The sequence below is a fragment of the Fukomys damarensis genome, unplaced genomic scaffold (assembly GCF_012274545.1).
Source record: "Fukomys damarensis isolate Sample0158 unplaced genomic scaffold, DMR_v1.0_HiC HiC_scaffold_5, whole genome shotgun sequence".
Lineage (NCBI taxonomy): Eukaryota > Metazoa > Chordata > Mammalia > Rodentia > Bathyergidae > Fukomys > Fukomys damarensis.
The window spans coordinates 64,970,433-64,985,866 of NW_022900917.1; the positions used below are offsets into that span (position 1 = coordinate 64,970,433).

Consider the following 15,434-nt stretch of genomic DNA (forward strand, 5'->3'; position numbering starts at 1 on the left):
TTTTGTACCAGGGTTAGAACTCAGGCCCTTCGGCTTGTAAGGCAGGGGATGGAACCACTGAGCCAAAGTCCTGCCTATCCTTTGTTCTTGTGTATTCATTTACATTTCCAAGCTTGGCTAGATGCTTGAATTAGTTCTTCACCTTGTAGGCTATTTTATCCAACTGCACCGTAGGCTACTCTGCCTGCCATAATAACTAAACTACTACACTTACATATTTCCTCTATTAAAAAATGGAAGGTTAGGGCAGGGGATTTGGCTCAGTGGGGCTGCCACCTGCCTTGTAAGCACAAGGGCCAAAGTCCAATTCCTGGTTCAAAAAAAAAGATGGAAGGATAGCTGGCCATAATTCCAGAGCTTGGGAGACTGAATTAAGATAATTGCAAGTTTGAAGTGAATTTGAGCTACAAAGAAGCCCTGCTCCCTAAAACAGAAAGAAAAGAAGTATAGACATTGGTTTGCAGAGAAAAAATGATTTCTTCACATTCAGTTGTAGGAGGAATTTATCACACTTAAAGGATAAATGTCTTACCTATCAAAATTCTTGATATTGATGAAAGGAAATCCATAAGCCTGGAGCAAGCCAGTGCCTGTGGCTTATTGTCTTTCCCTTTGGATCACAGCAAGGGATAATGGGGTGCTGGAAAAAGCTTCACAGATCTCATTATCTAAGAAGCCAGGATCTAATGTATAAGAGAAAAAAAAAATTCTGGAAATGTAAAGGTTTTGTTTATTTATTGGTTGGTTGGTTTGGTTTTGAGTTGTCTTTGGAGATGAGAGGCTCACTATGTAGTCTAGTCTGGCCTTGAACTCAACCATGCAGCCCAGGCTGGCCTAAAATTTTCAGTAGTCCTCCCTCCTGACTCCCAAATGCTGGGCTTACAGGCCTCTGCTAATAAATCCAGCTCTGGAAATTAAATTTTAAGATGTGATTAAAGTCACCAAAGTCCCAAAATATGACAATAATGGTCTCAACGTGTAATTAAGACCTACTCATTTAGGCCTTAAAAGACCTACAATTATTAAATTTAAAATGAGAGGAACTATATGTAAAAAAACTAATTCCCTTCAATTGGTAGTTTACATTGTCATCTTAAGTTTACTTAATTCATGAAAATCATAGCAATAATGACTTCTGTGTTTCCATTTAAAGACACAGGCTTTTGAGATGAAGGAAGACAATGTTACACTTAATACATCTGAAGCACAAGGCAGGTATCTGGGGTTTACAAATGTGATTCATAATACCAACTCACATAGGGCAAAGATGAGAAAAACAAGATTTTCAGGTTTAGTAAGATTTCTACTAAAGGTGACAAGGCTACAGAAAAAAAAGGCACAAAAGCAGATCTCAAATCTTTCCTGTATCCCTTTTTTTTTTTAATAATTCTGCTTGACAAAACCAAGGACATTATTCGAAAAGTAAACAGTACACATTGTATCAAAACAGGTTTATGAAAACCTTATTATTTTCTCTTTAATGTATTACAACTCATGTTCTGTCACCTTGGTCTCCTTCAAAGATAATATCTGGCAATTTCTGATATTCATATAATGATGAAATAAACTGCATCATTTCCTCAAAATGCTCATACCTTCTCAACTGAAGAGGATCTTGGCGCCCTCCCTGACCTGAGGGACATGGCCTTGAGTTCCCTATCCATGGCTGCTTTCACCCTTATCCCTTACCTGGATGTCACCATTAAATGTTCCAAAGCAAATTCTCAGGCCTCTTTTCCTGAACAGTACTTAAGTCAATATTTACATATTGTCTGCTGATTTGTTGTCCAAAAATCAAGGGAGAAGTCAGTGAAATTCTGTATCCTCCAGTATCAGCTGCAGATCCTGAGAGTCTCTGTTCTCTCCATTCTTATGTTGTCATACTTCTGCATAGGAGGATGGATCCTTCATCTTCTGCAGCATCAGAAGATTCCCTTCCACCCTGCCTGCATGCTAGTACCATGACCCAACAGTGCTCCGTGGTACAGCTATTCTGAAAGGGTCATCACCTATGCAATTACCAGGTGTTGTTGACAAGAAGAGTGCATCACTGGGTGGCATTCACAGTCCAGCTGTGACTTCAGTAATTCGTGTGTAGACTTGGTCTCAGCAACAGACTTCACCTCCATTGTGATATGCAAGGCAGTAAGTAGCCAATGAGAATTGAAGATGTATCTAAAGCAGCAAGCAAATGAAGGTACAGCTTTCAAATCAAAACTCTAAGCAACACTTTTTTTTTTTTTTTTTTTAAGCACACTAAATTTTAACAAGTTTGAGACTGGGTTTTATAACTCCTGTGAAAAAAGAAATTAGTTTTTTCTAATCAGAAAAATTGCTTTTTTTTCTTTTTTTTTTTTCTGTTTGTTTTTTGTTTGTTTAAAACAGAGATCTCATTAAATAGCCCAAATGCCCAGTGATCCTCGTGCCTCAGCCTCCCCCAAGTGCTGAGATTACAGGAATGCACCACCATGCCCAATTTAATTGCTCTGTTTTTTTCCCCATTGAGTTTATTGGTACACTTAATACAAACAATACAGTTACATTTACCATTGGGATCTTGTACCTTCACATTATGTATCTTGGTTCTTATTTTTCCCCATTTCCCTGCCCTGCCTTCGCCCCCTTCACCCTTCCCTATTTACAAAGACTTGGTTTCCATTTTTTCCTTTTAATCGCTCTATTTTTAAGAGAAAAAATAATGTTCTACTGATGAAAACCAGATTTAATAGTCTTTTTGGAAATGCCTGTTTCTGAGTTTTAAACAATTAAAATGGCCATACTGTGGCCCAGATCTATAATGCCAGTACTCAGGAGACTGAGGCAGGAGGATCACCACAAGTTTAAGGCTAGCCTGGGCTACAAAGCAAGATCCATCTCAAAAAACCTAAAGAAATAAGGAAATCAGCAGCTTCATTATTACAAAAAAAACCAACTTAAACTGTTCTGCTCCAATATCTATCAGCTTTTTGTGTTTTAAAGGAGGGGAGATTTATTTTGGCTTCTATCAGCATTTAAAGTATAGCCAGGGATTTAGCTCAGTGGTATGGTGCCTGCCTTGCAAGCACAAGGTCCTGAGTTCAACCCCTGGTACCAAAAGAAAGAAAAAAAAAAAAAACAAGCATTTAAAGTGTAAACATTAGGCTGGCAACGTAGCTCAGTGGTAAGGAGCAATTGCCTGGTATGCACAAAGCTTTGGGTTTCATCCACAGCAACAAACACACATACACACACACACACACCCATAAACTGGGGGAAATTTAGACAATGCAGATAATAAACAATAAAAAGTAATAATAATGAACCAAAAGAAAGGACCAAGAATGTCAAATCCATCTCTGTGATTATCTCATAGTCAAATCCAGTCAGCCAATTAGAATTACATGATGTTAACTGTGTTGAAAATAGTGTACTAATTTTTTTTTTTATAGTGCAGAGGACAGATGCCAGGGCCTTAGCACTGAGCCCTTTACCATGACCAAAAATAGTCTAGCAAACTGTATGGCAAAATTAGAGGGAAATACATGAATATCTGCATTCCATCTTAATTGCAATAAACAAATCACTGATATCAAACACTATCATTTAAAAACCACATTAATCTTGGATTTGAAAGTTTACAAGCATATGCATTTTAAATACTTGCAGAAACATAACACTAAATTCCCATTTGTGCCAACTTGTAGTCATGTTTAAAACTGAGGATAAAAAGCAGTATAAACAGTCTAATAATTACATAAGTTACATTAGCAGCTCCTCAAACACAGGTTGGGTAATACACTCCTGGGGAGGAAGTGTAAGACAGAGCATCACTACTGGCAGCGCTGCTAACTGACTCATTGTTTAATTAGGTCTGCACTTTAACTTTTTTTTTTTTTTTTTTTTTTTCCAAACTGGGACCTTGCACTTGTGAGGCAGGTGGCGGAACCAATTAAGCTAAATCCCCAGCCCCACATTAACTCTTCTTAAGCTGTGATACCCTTACCAATAAAATGAAGATATCTGTAAACACCCTCTTTTTGATTTTGCTGTTGCTGTTTATAGAACAATAGGGAGCCCAAGGTCTGGTGCACGCAAGACAAATGAACAAAAAGGATACGTGCAACTTTATAAAAGTCAATAGGAGGACGTAGAGAATTGTTTTGGAAGCTAAGGAAATGTCCCTTTCATTTCTTCCTATGAGAAAGATAAAGTAAACAAAATAACATTTTTTAATGCTTGGATATATATTAGAAGTTTCTGTGGATTTTGTTGGTGGTGGTGGTGGTATTGTGGATGGAACACGGGGTCTTTGCACTGAGCTACATTCATAACTCTCTTTTTCATTTTGAGACAGGAACTTGCTAAGTTGCTAAATTGACTAGATGGGCTCAAACTTGTGATCTTCCTGCCTCAGCCTCCCAGAGGTCTGAGATTCCAGGTATGTGCCACCACACCCAGTTTGAAATTTTTCTGTGTGGTTTATTAAAATCAGCTTTATTGTGATATGCGTTGCATACAGTAAATGTACCCTCAGGCAGATCCAGGCCATCACTGGTATTCTTTGTGTCACAATAGATTAGTTTTTCATCTACTAGAATTTCAGATCAATAGAGTTATGTGATAGTACTCCTGTATGTCTGATTTCTTTCATTTAATAGAATATTCTTTAGTTTCAGGAATGTTATTGTATGTACCAGTAATCTGTACTTCCTATAGTATTCTCTTGTTTGGGTACACCACTGTTTGTATGTTTTTCTTGGACATTTTCTGGCTTTGGTTTTGGTTTTTTGAGACAGGGTCTCGCAATGTAACTCAGGCTGGCATTGAACTCACTATGCAGCACAGGCTGGCCTTGAACTCACAGCAATCCTCCTGCCTCAGCCTCCCAAGTGCTGGGATTACAGACATATGCCACCACACGTGACACTACTGTTTGTTTATCCACTGCTATAGTTTGGGTGTTGATGTCCACTAAATAGCTATGCCTTAGAATCTTGATCCCAGGTGACACTATCAGGAGGTGATAGAATCACTGAGAAGTGAGGCTGTGTGGGAGTCCTCAGGTCATTGGGGGTGTCCCCTGAAGGGGATTATGGGACCCTGGCCCCTCCTAACTCTCTTGCTCCCTGGCCCAAAGATGAACAATTTTGCTCCACCAAACACTCCTGCCATGGGGTACTGCCTCATCACAGACCCAAAGAACAGAACCCACCATTATAAATGGGAACCTCCAAAAGGGAGCCAAAATAAACCTTTTCTCTGAAGTTGATTACTCAGGTATTTAGTCATAGAGATGGGAGGCTGACCATCCATTTATCCACTGATAAATGTCTGAGTAGTGTTCTGGTTTGGTTTTATTCTGTTCTGTTGTGATAGTGGGGATTGAACCTGGGGCTCTTCCTTTAAGCCACATCCCTAGCCCCTTTTTTATTTTTATTTTGAGACAAGATCTCACTTCAGTGACTTAAGATGCCCAGGCTGGGCTCCAACTTGTGATCCTCCTGCCTCAGCCTCCTAGAGTGCTGGGTTAACAGGTGTGCGCCACTGAGCCTGACTTTGCTATAGTGTTTTTTTTTTAAGTTAAATTTAAATCTTTATTCCTCTCTGTAATATCCTTAATTTTAATGTAGAGATATTAATTGACAAATAGAGATTGTGTATAGTCAGTGAATACAATGTGTTTAACATTCTGAATTTTTAATTCTATTTCCTTTTTTAAACGAAAGTAGTGTAATAATGCCTATTTTACTTTTTATATTTTTTACCTACTTTCTGAAAATTTTACACTTGATTTTATAATGGAAAAAAGAATAAAGTTCTCTTCAGTGCTTTCAGGGTGGTAAAGTTATCACTTTTTACAAAATTAATTTAAAAGGGAGAGAAAAAGCTATGTTATTCAGAAACATGCAGCAGAAAGCTACAGTAAAAGGCAAAATACACTGGTAGATAATTTCAATCCAAATATGAGAGAACTTCACAATCACACTTTAATTTCCTTCTAAAGTCAGTACAGCAGACGCATATATTTTAGTAATATAAACTTAAACTATAATAAATGCAATCACCTTTCTTCTCTTTCTTTTCTTTCTTCACTATCTCAGCTGCAAAATTTTCTTTGAGTTTCTGGCATAAAGGCTCTTTATCTATTTCAGCACTGATTTTTATGAGAATATTTTCTAGTTCTGAAAACCTCTGTTCCGACAAAGGCCAGTTGTCCAAGAAGCCTATAATTCTCTTTTGCATGTGATCTTTTAAATCTGGTACCCATGCTTATCTTAGTTTTCAGCAGCACCATGTTGACCAATATCTTTATGAGCCATTTCATGTGAAAATTCTTCAACTATGATATCATTCATGTGATTCAGCAAGAAAGTATCTGAAAATACCTAGTAATATGAAAAAAATCAAATGTGGAAGAGCGAAGAGGTACTTCTTTTGAAGTCGTAGGATCCACAGCCACTGTGGATATTTGGGTCTTCTTTGCCTCCATTTCTATGAGGTTTCTATTGCAGCCGGTGAGAGCTTCCTCTAGAAGCTGTGCTTGGCTTAATGTCATTGGAAAATGACCAAGGATCCACCCTTGATTCACAGCATCTCATTAATAGCACTTACTGTGATGTTAACTAATAATGTGTCTGGAATGTTCTTTCCTTTCTTCAGCAATTGTTGTGACTTTGCACCAAGCTGAGCACATACAGTGAGTTTAGAGAAATTATCACTATCACTTCATTTGACTTCTTCAGTTTTTGGTATGTGTACTAGATGTAGTTTCCCCTTCTGTTTCTGGTAATGGTTCACCTGCAACTGGAGCATCTGAAGATACCTTGTGTGAGTTCTGGCTTTCTTTACTGTCTTCCTGCGGATCTGATGGAGCCTTCCTACCTTCTTTCTGAAATGGTAGGTCCTCACTGACTTTTTCATTGTCATAAAATATTTGGGCAGCCTCTTGGACAAGAGTGTCCATACAGAGTACCTGAATAGGAAACTTTCTTTGTAGAGTCTTTAAAATGATAGTTTTCCCACTGTTTTCCCCACTTAGCATCCTTTAATAGCAAATGAAGGCAGTGCAGGCTCTGTTGGCTCAACTTGAGGAGGAAGAAATTTTTCAATGCGTCTGTGAAGCACATGGCCCAGTATGGAATTGTTGGAAAGTGGTAAATTATCCATCATTTCTTTTGGTATGGGCCACTCTCCAGCTGTGTTCTTATATTCTTCATAATCATTGCTATCTAGCAAGTCTCTTTTAACCAGTTCTCTAAGTTGTTCTCCAGAGGGATTAGCAGACACATGCTTAATAGAAGTTTGTTCGTATATGGGCTTTCCATGAAAAAACAATTCCTTCCGATCACGCATCATCTTAAGTGGAATCAGATTATTTGTCAACATTCAATAGCCTGCCACTTTGGTGGAAAAATAAAGTATTTGATCCAAAATTTCTCCACATATTTTATAATGCTCTCTATAGTGAATCTGAACTCTTTCCACAGCCATCTGTTCATGAACTTCTCTCTGAGGATTTGTTCTTCAAAATCAATCTTGGCTTGTTTTGTCAAAGCTGCTTCTCAATCAAGAGCACCCTGGAAATCTTTGTCCTCTTTCCTCATATGGTTTTTCTCTGAAAATTCTGTTTTGCTGGAAAAACCTCCTCTTTTTTTTTTTTTTTGTGGTACCGGGGATCGAACTTAGGACCTTGCGCTTGTGAGGCAGGCAGCTAAATCCCCAGCCCAAAACCTCCTTTTCATGCTGAACATGCATGAGCTGCACAGCAACCCTGCGCTCCTGTTGGGACTGTCACATGAGCCTGTGTATCAGCTGCTTCTCACCATAAGCCTCCTCCTGTGCTTTGTGGGCAATGAACTGCTCCATAACGACCTCCACTGTCTTTTCTCCCTTTGCTCTCGTGCAAAGCACCTCCTTCTAGGTTGTTTTTTTTATGTAGTCATCATATGAGTAAGTGTTGAACAGGTCAGTAGTTGTATGGTCTGCTGTATCTAAAGCAGTCTTTGTTGCACTTTCTTGCCTGGAGATCCTGTTTTATTAATGCTTCAAACTTCATGATCTTGGACCAGGGATTTAGCTCAGTGGTTCTACTGCCTGCCTCACAAGTGCAAAGGCCTGATTTCAAACCCCAGTACCAACACCTCCCCCGCAAAAAAAACTTCATAATTTCATCAGCAGTGACAACCACTGCCTCCTGTTGCTTTTTTATCATTTGTTGGGCCTCAAGTGGTTTGAGAGTGTGATTTGATGGAGATTTAGGAAACTATGATAGCTGCCTGGATTTTGCCATTATTTCATCTTGTCATCTATTTAAGTATTGCTCTTGGGAAACCTCACTTTTCATGTTTTGAAACTGTAAGCTTCCCAGAGGCAAGGTGTGGAAAACACCTTTGCAAATGACTTGGTATCTGCTAATCATGGAGAATGCTGTCTCCATTTCTTCTGGCAAGGAGATCATCATGGGACAGAGCCAAGCCCTACACCTAATTCCAATCAGGGGATGCTGTCTTCTATTCTGGAACTTCACCAGATCAAGTGAACCTCTGCACCTGATACTAACCTTCTGGCATGAGCTCAAGCTGCAGCCCTCCAATTTATGCTCATCAAGTGAGAGAGAGACTGGGGATGTAGCGCAGTGGAGAGAGTGAGAATGAGGTCCTGAGTTTGATCCAGGGATGGAGAGTGACAGACGGAGATTTCTCCCCATACCGATGATGATGTAACTTTTTCACGTGCTTATTGGCTTTTCTTTTTGTGAGACTTGTCTGTTCAAACCTTTTGCTATTTTTTAAAAATTGGGTTATTTGGGGGCAGGGATTTAGCTCAGTGGTTCTGCCTCCTGCCTCACAAGCGCAATGACCCAAGTTCGATCCCCAGTACCAAAAAAAAAAAAAAGAAAGAAAGAAAGAAAAGAACAGCTTTCATGGGGGCCAGGGATTTAGCTCAGTGGTTCCTCCACCTGCTTTGCAAGCACTAAGACCTGAGTTCAATCACTGGTACCAAAAAAAGAAAAATTAGGTTGTTTTGTTTTTTTGTTTGTTTGTTGGTACCGGGGATGAACTTGTGTTTGCAAGGCAGGTGGTGGAACCACTGAGCTAACTCCCCACCCCTGTTTTTGTTTTTTGAGATAAGATCTCACAATGTAGTTCAGGCTGTCTTTGAACTCTCTATCTCACTATGTAGCCCAGGCTGACCTCAAACTTGCAGTGATCCTCCTGCCTCAGCCTCCCAAGTCCTGGGATTACAGGCATGTGCCACCACACCCAGCTTCTTACATATTCTTGAAGACAAACCTACCAAAATAAAAAGCAAGCAAAAAAAAAAATTTTTTTTTGTACCCGAGATCAAACTCAGGACCTTGCCGTGTTGAGGCAGGTGATAGCATCACTGAGCTAAATCCCCAGCCCAAGCAAAAATATTTGTAAGAACACCAGAAATGTATATTTCAAAGTTATAAAGAGTTGTTTTCATTTAATCTCTCATTTGTTGTAAGAATGGTAAAAGAAATACAAAAGTACTCCCCCACCTCCCTCTCATGGTTGGTTTTAGGGATCGAGTTCAGGACCCTTGAACTGAGCTATATTTCCAGCCCCAGGCTGGGCTTCAACTTGCTATCCCTTCTGCATCAGCCTCTCAAAGTGCTAGGATTACAGGCCTGTGCCACTATGCCCAGCTTTAAAAATACAGAATAATAAAGATGTTGGGCTAAGAAGCAACCAATCTTGGGGGGAAAAAAACAGAAATAAAGGTGAAAATCAATAAAGAAGTCATTTCACCAGTAACTTGGAAGCCCCAGTTAATTAAAAATCTGTCAGCTTTTTATTAAGGAAAATTCAAGACGGCATCTGTTCCCTACAGCACATGCTTAAGCAAGTACCCACACACAGACAACTGTGAGCCAGAAAAAGAGCATTTCATTTGTTGTGATAAAATTCAAAATCCGTAATATAAAGAGATTTATTCACCTTGAAATATCTTGATAATGACATACAGCTAAACTCAGAATTTAGGACCTGTCTTAGTCAAGGTAATCTGATAAGAATTCTTTCATCAAGTTACTTAAGATGAATTCCTGAGTCCTTGCAATTTGGTGAAGTGACAATTTTCAGAAACAAGTAAAACTTGGCAGGCATTTGCTATGAAGGAGACAGACCTGATCTAGAACTGAATTCCAACTGCTCTGACTCAATAGTCACTGAAGGGAGGTAAGATTGTAGGACTGAGGTCCTTGTCATAGCTGTTTTATTACTTTTCTTTTTCTGTTGGTTCAGATAAAAAGCAAATGCAAAACTGTAGGAAATGGAAACTAGCAAAAAGAGACAATAATTCCTACTGAAAAAGGGTCCAAACTATCAAAAGTCACTCCTTTTCCTCCAATTTTCTTTGTTTAATGATTTCTTTTATTTGTTTTGGGGTAGGGTCTCACACACAATCCAGGTAGCCACGAAGTCACAATCCTCTTGCCTCAGCTTGTTTAATAATTTCTTATGCTGGAGCTGATGTGTTGCTCAGAGGCAGGACATTTACCTAGCATGTGGGAGGCCCTGGGTTTAACCTCCAGCACCACAGAAGGAATGAAGGAAGGAAGGAAGGAGATAGTTTTTGTTCAACACATGTTTTCTCAGGGAACCACAATCCCACAAACACCACCATGCTAGAGACACAACTCGGCTAAACCCACCACTACTTAGGGCACCCTAAGTAGTCCCTCCCCCCAGCACACACACACACACAACCACACCTACCCCAGCTCCTGCCTCGCCCAGTCATGCTGACTTCTACCCTCTTGCTCCCCACAATCCATCCCCCAGTATACTGTAGCCCGCCTGCTGGGTCAGGGTAGATGATAGTATTCACAAGTTAGGCATTATTATTACAGTTCTTGGCATCTTATTCTCATCTGCTCCTCTGCAGGCTGGCACACAGCATGGGTGGAAAGATTGGCATTGCTCTATCTTCATTACCCTATGAAGTAGATACTGTTTCCAGTGTTTTGTTTTGTTGTTTTTAGCCCTAAAAATTGAACCCAGGGCATTAACACTGAGCTACATCTCCAGCTCTTTATTTTTTGTGAGATAGGGTCTTGCTAAGTCACTAAGTTGCCCAGGCTAGACTCAAACTTGCAATCTTCCTGCCCCAGCCTCCCAAAGCACTGAGATCACAGGTGGGCACCACTACCTCTGACTCAAATACTATTTTTTTACCCTCATTTTACAAATAAACTGAGAGAATGTTCAATCACCTGCCCCAAGGTCACAGAGCTAGTAGGAAAAGGAACCAGGATTTGAGCCCAGGGTGTCTGCTCCAGAGAGCAGGCTGTCAGTTGTTGAAGTGAAAAACCAGTGATTCCAGAACCCTCCACTGAGGAGGAGCTTAGGACCTCTCATGACATAAAGAAACAAAGACATTATGACGTAGCATCATCTTGACTGGATCCGTGGACACCCCCAGGAGTCCCAGAAGGGCCGTCAGACTTCAGAAACAGAGGTGACTTTCTTTAATTAAATCTCAGTATTTGGAGATGGGTTGTGGATTGGTGGTAGAGCACTTGCCTAGCCTGCCTGAGATCTTGGCTCCCACCCCCGGCACTGGGGAAAAAAAAGAAACAAAGGCTCACTATTTGGAAGATGTATGTGTTTGGCTTTCTTTGTTTTGTTTTTTGGTACCAGGGATCAAACTTGGGCCCTTGTGCTTGCAAGGCAGGCAGCAGAACCCTGAGCTAAATCCCTGGCCCTGGAAGATGTACGTGTAAGACACATTCTCTTTACAAACAAAATTGTCCTATGTGTGTAGTTTGTTCCAACACTGGTGTAAGTGGTCAGATAATGACAGTCCACACTGTGTCCATGCACCCAGACTTTCTCACTGGCCGGAAGGAAAAATTCCTGTAATCCCAGCACTTGGGAGATGGAGGCAGGAGGATCACTACAGTTCAAGATCAGCCTAAACTACATAGCTAGACTCTGTCTCAAGAAAAGGAAAAAGGGCCAGGGATTTAGCTCAGTGGTTCCACCAGCTGCTTTGCAAGCACGGGGTCCTGAGCTCAATCTTTGGTACCAAAAAAAAAAAGGGAAAAGCAAAGGTTGTATTTTGAGAATTTTTGCCCTATATTTGGAAATATGAGCATTTTCTTAAAGCTGTATTCCAAATTTAATTATTCAACCCAAGCAATTATATATCTAAATTTTTCTTCCTCCTGTTTGTCTTTCTGATTACATGAATGGTGTCATTCAGGTCCCCACGTATGCACTGCCACTGCAGACGCAGACACGTCAGATCTTCAGAAATGTTTTGCTGAGGTATTTATAAATATTAACTCATGTAATTACAACCCTGTGGCATAATACTATTGTTAGCCCCATTTTACAGATGGGGAAGCTAAGGTGCAAGAGGTAAATTGACTTGTTTAGGGCTACATACTTATTAACTAGAGGAGCTGGAATTCAGACACAGAGTGACTCTAATGCCCAAGCATTTAGCCACCAGGCTATGTAGCAAGGTGCAATTCTGGGAACCTAGTCAAGCAGGGCAGAGAGTCGCTCTTAGACTTTTTTAAAATTATAGACTCATTTGAGGACCTATAACCCTCTGAAAAGTAAATGCATACATCAAATATTCACAAATTTACTGAGGACTATCCCTGTTCTTCTAATTCCACTCTTGGTTAAGACTTCCTATTGCAATCAAAACATCACATTTCCCATTAGTATGTACAATGTTTATGTTTTTATTTACCAGGTAAAATAAAAAAACTTAAAAATGTTTAGGTATGGGGAAAATAATAAGAATCAAGATACATCATGTAAAGGTACAAGATCCCACTGATGAATGTAACTGTACTGAATACCTAAAATGTACCAATAAACTTCATGAAAATAATTTTAAGATATGGTCTCACTCATATTGCCCAGGCTGGCCCTGCACTCCTAATATGTACCAAAACTTCATGAAAATAATTTTAAGATATGGTCTCACTCATATTGCCCAGGCTGGCCCTGCACTCCTGGGCTCAAATGATCCTCATGCCTCAGCCTCCCAGGTACCTGGGACTACAGGACCATGCCACCATGCCTAAAATAATTTTTTAAAAATTATTATTTCAGGAACTATTTTCTTAAAATTGTAAAATTCTAATCACTACCAAAGACAAAAAGGTTTTTTTCTTTTCTTTTGAGAGGGGGTCTTGTTAAGTTGTCCAGTCTAGGCTCAAACTTGTCTAGGTCTCAGTCTACTGAGCACTGCAACTATAAGCAGATACTACTAATGCCTGGCTAACAAAAGTACTTAAAAAAAATCAAATGATTCCTGTGAAGTGTGGACTCAGGATAATAATAACGTTGTTTTCCAGTATGGGGGTGTCAAGTCCAGGGTCTTAAGGTTAGGTTTAGGGTCACTTAGCCACGTCCCCCACCCTACACTTAAGTTTACAGAAAGCATCATGTCACGAAAATCTTTTTTTTTTTTTTTTTTTTTTTTTTTTTTTTGGTACAGGGGGTTGAACTCAGGTCCTTGCTCTTGTGAAGCAGGCCACCAAACCGCTGAGCTAAATCCCTAGCCCAACAAAAATCTAAGAACTGGACTTTTTTTTTTCTCAGTATTGGGGATTAGACCCAGGGCTTTCATTCTTATTATTATTCTGACCATGATAAACTATGTACTGCAAACATAATACTAATAAAAACCAGGGTCTGGCTAAATTGCTAAGTTGCCCAGGGTGGGCCCAAACTTGTGATCCTCTTGCTTCAGCCTCCCAGAGCTCCGGGGTTACAAGCATGCACCACCACGCCTGGCTAACAACTGGCCATTTTAAAATAACAAAATCTTTTCATCCATTGCCAAATTATTTCAAGATGGAAGAGTGCAACACTGTAATTTCCAGTATGTACCATGATGTTAAAAATGTTAATAGAAGGGAGGGAAGTTGGAGGAGAAGGGAGAAAAGTACATCTTAATACCTTTTGGTAGTGTACTAAATGTGATTCCAGGATTTTCAGTTACTACATATATAAAGTAATTCCATCTCTCTGGACTCACATTTTTCATCACACATTCTCACAATCGTAATTTGCATTCTCCTCCAATTAACCATTAGCTTCATAGTCCTATTGCTATTTTTCAGTTCATTCATCAATTAGGTACTAAAGGTGTTGTCTCTACACAGCTGGTATCCATCTAAATTTAGCTGATTAAGAAACAAGTTATAATTCAACCCACAATAATTGGGAAAGGAGGAATAACAAAGGTTATGTATGAAAATCAGCTTAGAACATACAGAATAATGTGAAAACAAATATAAATCAAGACAATTTGGATTGCCACCATGAAATAGGTTATATAACCCTGCAGGAACCAGGGATTAAATTGATCTGCCAAGAAATGTGGAAGCTGAAAGTCTGGAACAATAATTTTAGAAGATCTTGTTAACAGTAGAAGCAAAGAACAGGAGAGTGTTAATTGTTTTGGCTGGTGCTAATAAAAGTTGCTTAAACTCTGTAAAGTTATGGATTGATCTGGTTTATGCTACTTTCCCTATTTTAAAATTGTTGCTCAAACCACACTGATCATACTCAAGCCTGGGTCAGATCAAGGGGAGGACTCTAGCTAGGTCAGGCTAATTAGCAGACATTTTATAATAGCATGTGACTTCGTTAGTGGAAATCAGCAAGTCTATGAGTTCATAATGTGTTCTATTGGGAAGCAACTTACCTCTGGGGAATGCCGTCACATGTCTGTGTGGCATCTTCTCCAAGTTCCAGTTTGGCTGATAATTTGGTCATTTGAACAGCTCCAAGCTTTTGTCAGATCCTGCTCCTATTACGTCCACATTGGACTTCTGCAATAAGTTCTTAATTGGTGTCCTTGCCATTAATCTCACCACCCTCCAGGGCCAGGGATTTAGCTCAGTGGTGTCACCGCCTGCCTTACAAGCACAAGGTCCAGAGTTCGATCCCCAGTACCAACAAACAAACAAAAAAACTCACCACCCTCCATTCCATTGTGTATGCTGCTGCCAAGACTAACTTTCAAAGTGAGTTAATTTCAAAAACAAACTTCAAAGTTTCTCAAAGTCCAACTTTACTTCAGCTGAAATCCTAGGCCCTCTACAATCTGTCCCTAATATGCTATTCCAAAAATTTCACATTACTCCATGCACTATGTACTGTCACGCAGCCAAACTAACTACTTACTATTGCCAGAATACGGTGTTCACTTTCTGCAACTCTAGCACTTGTTCTTAGCAATCATTCCTTGGAAGTCTTTTATTGCAGACCAGCCAAGGACTGCAACTAAAGATGGGCTCTCATTTTGCAACTTTACCTGTATTAAAAATATATTAAGGGGCTGCAGGTTTGGCTCAGTGGTTCTACTGCCTGCTTTGTAAGCATAAGGACCTGAGTTTGATCGCCAGTACCAATACACACACACACACACACACACACACACACACACACACA

General features: G+C 39.7%; 1 protein-coding gene and 1 pseudogene across 2 annotated transcripts in view; both read right to left on the reverse strand.

The window, feature by feature from the left end:
- The window catches only part of Adipor2 (adiponectin receptor 2), a 90,211-nt gene extending 75,330 nt beyond the window's left edge, over positions 1-14,881 (reverse strand). Inside the window, exons 1-2 of one of the 2 annotated variants that reach the window (XM_010630407.3) lie at positions 14,686-14,881; positions 1,690-2,175 (exon numbers count right to left, since the gene is read on the reverse strand). The gene's annotated coding sequence lies outside the window, so the exon portion shown is untranslated. The remainder of the gene's footprint in view (positions 1-1,689; positions 2,176-14,685) is intronic. The other variant, XM_010630410.3, reaches the window with a different exon arrangement.
- LOC104866550 lies at positions 5,960-7,845 on the reverse strand (annotated as a pseudogene).
- Positions 14,882-15,434: the final 553 nt, after the last annotated feature.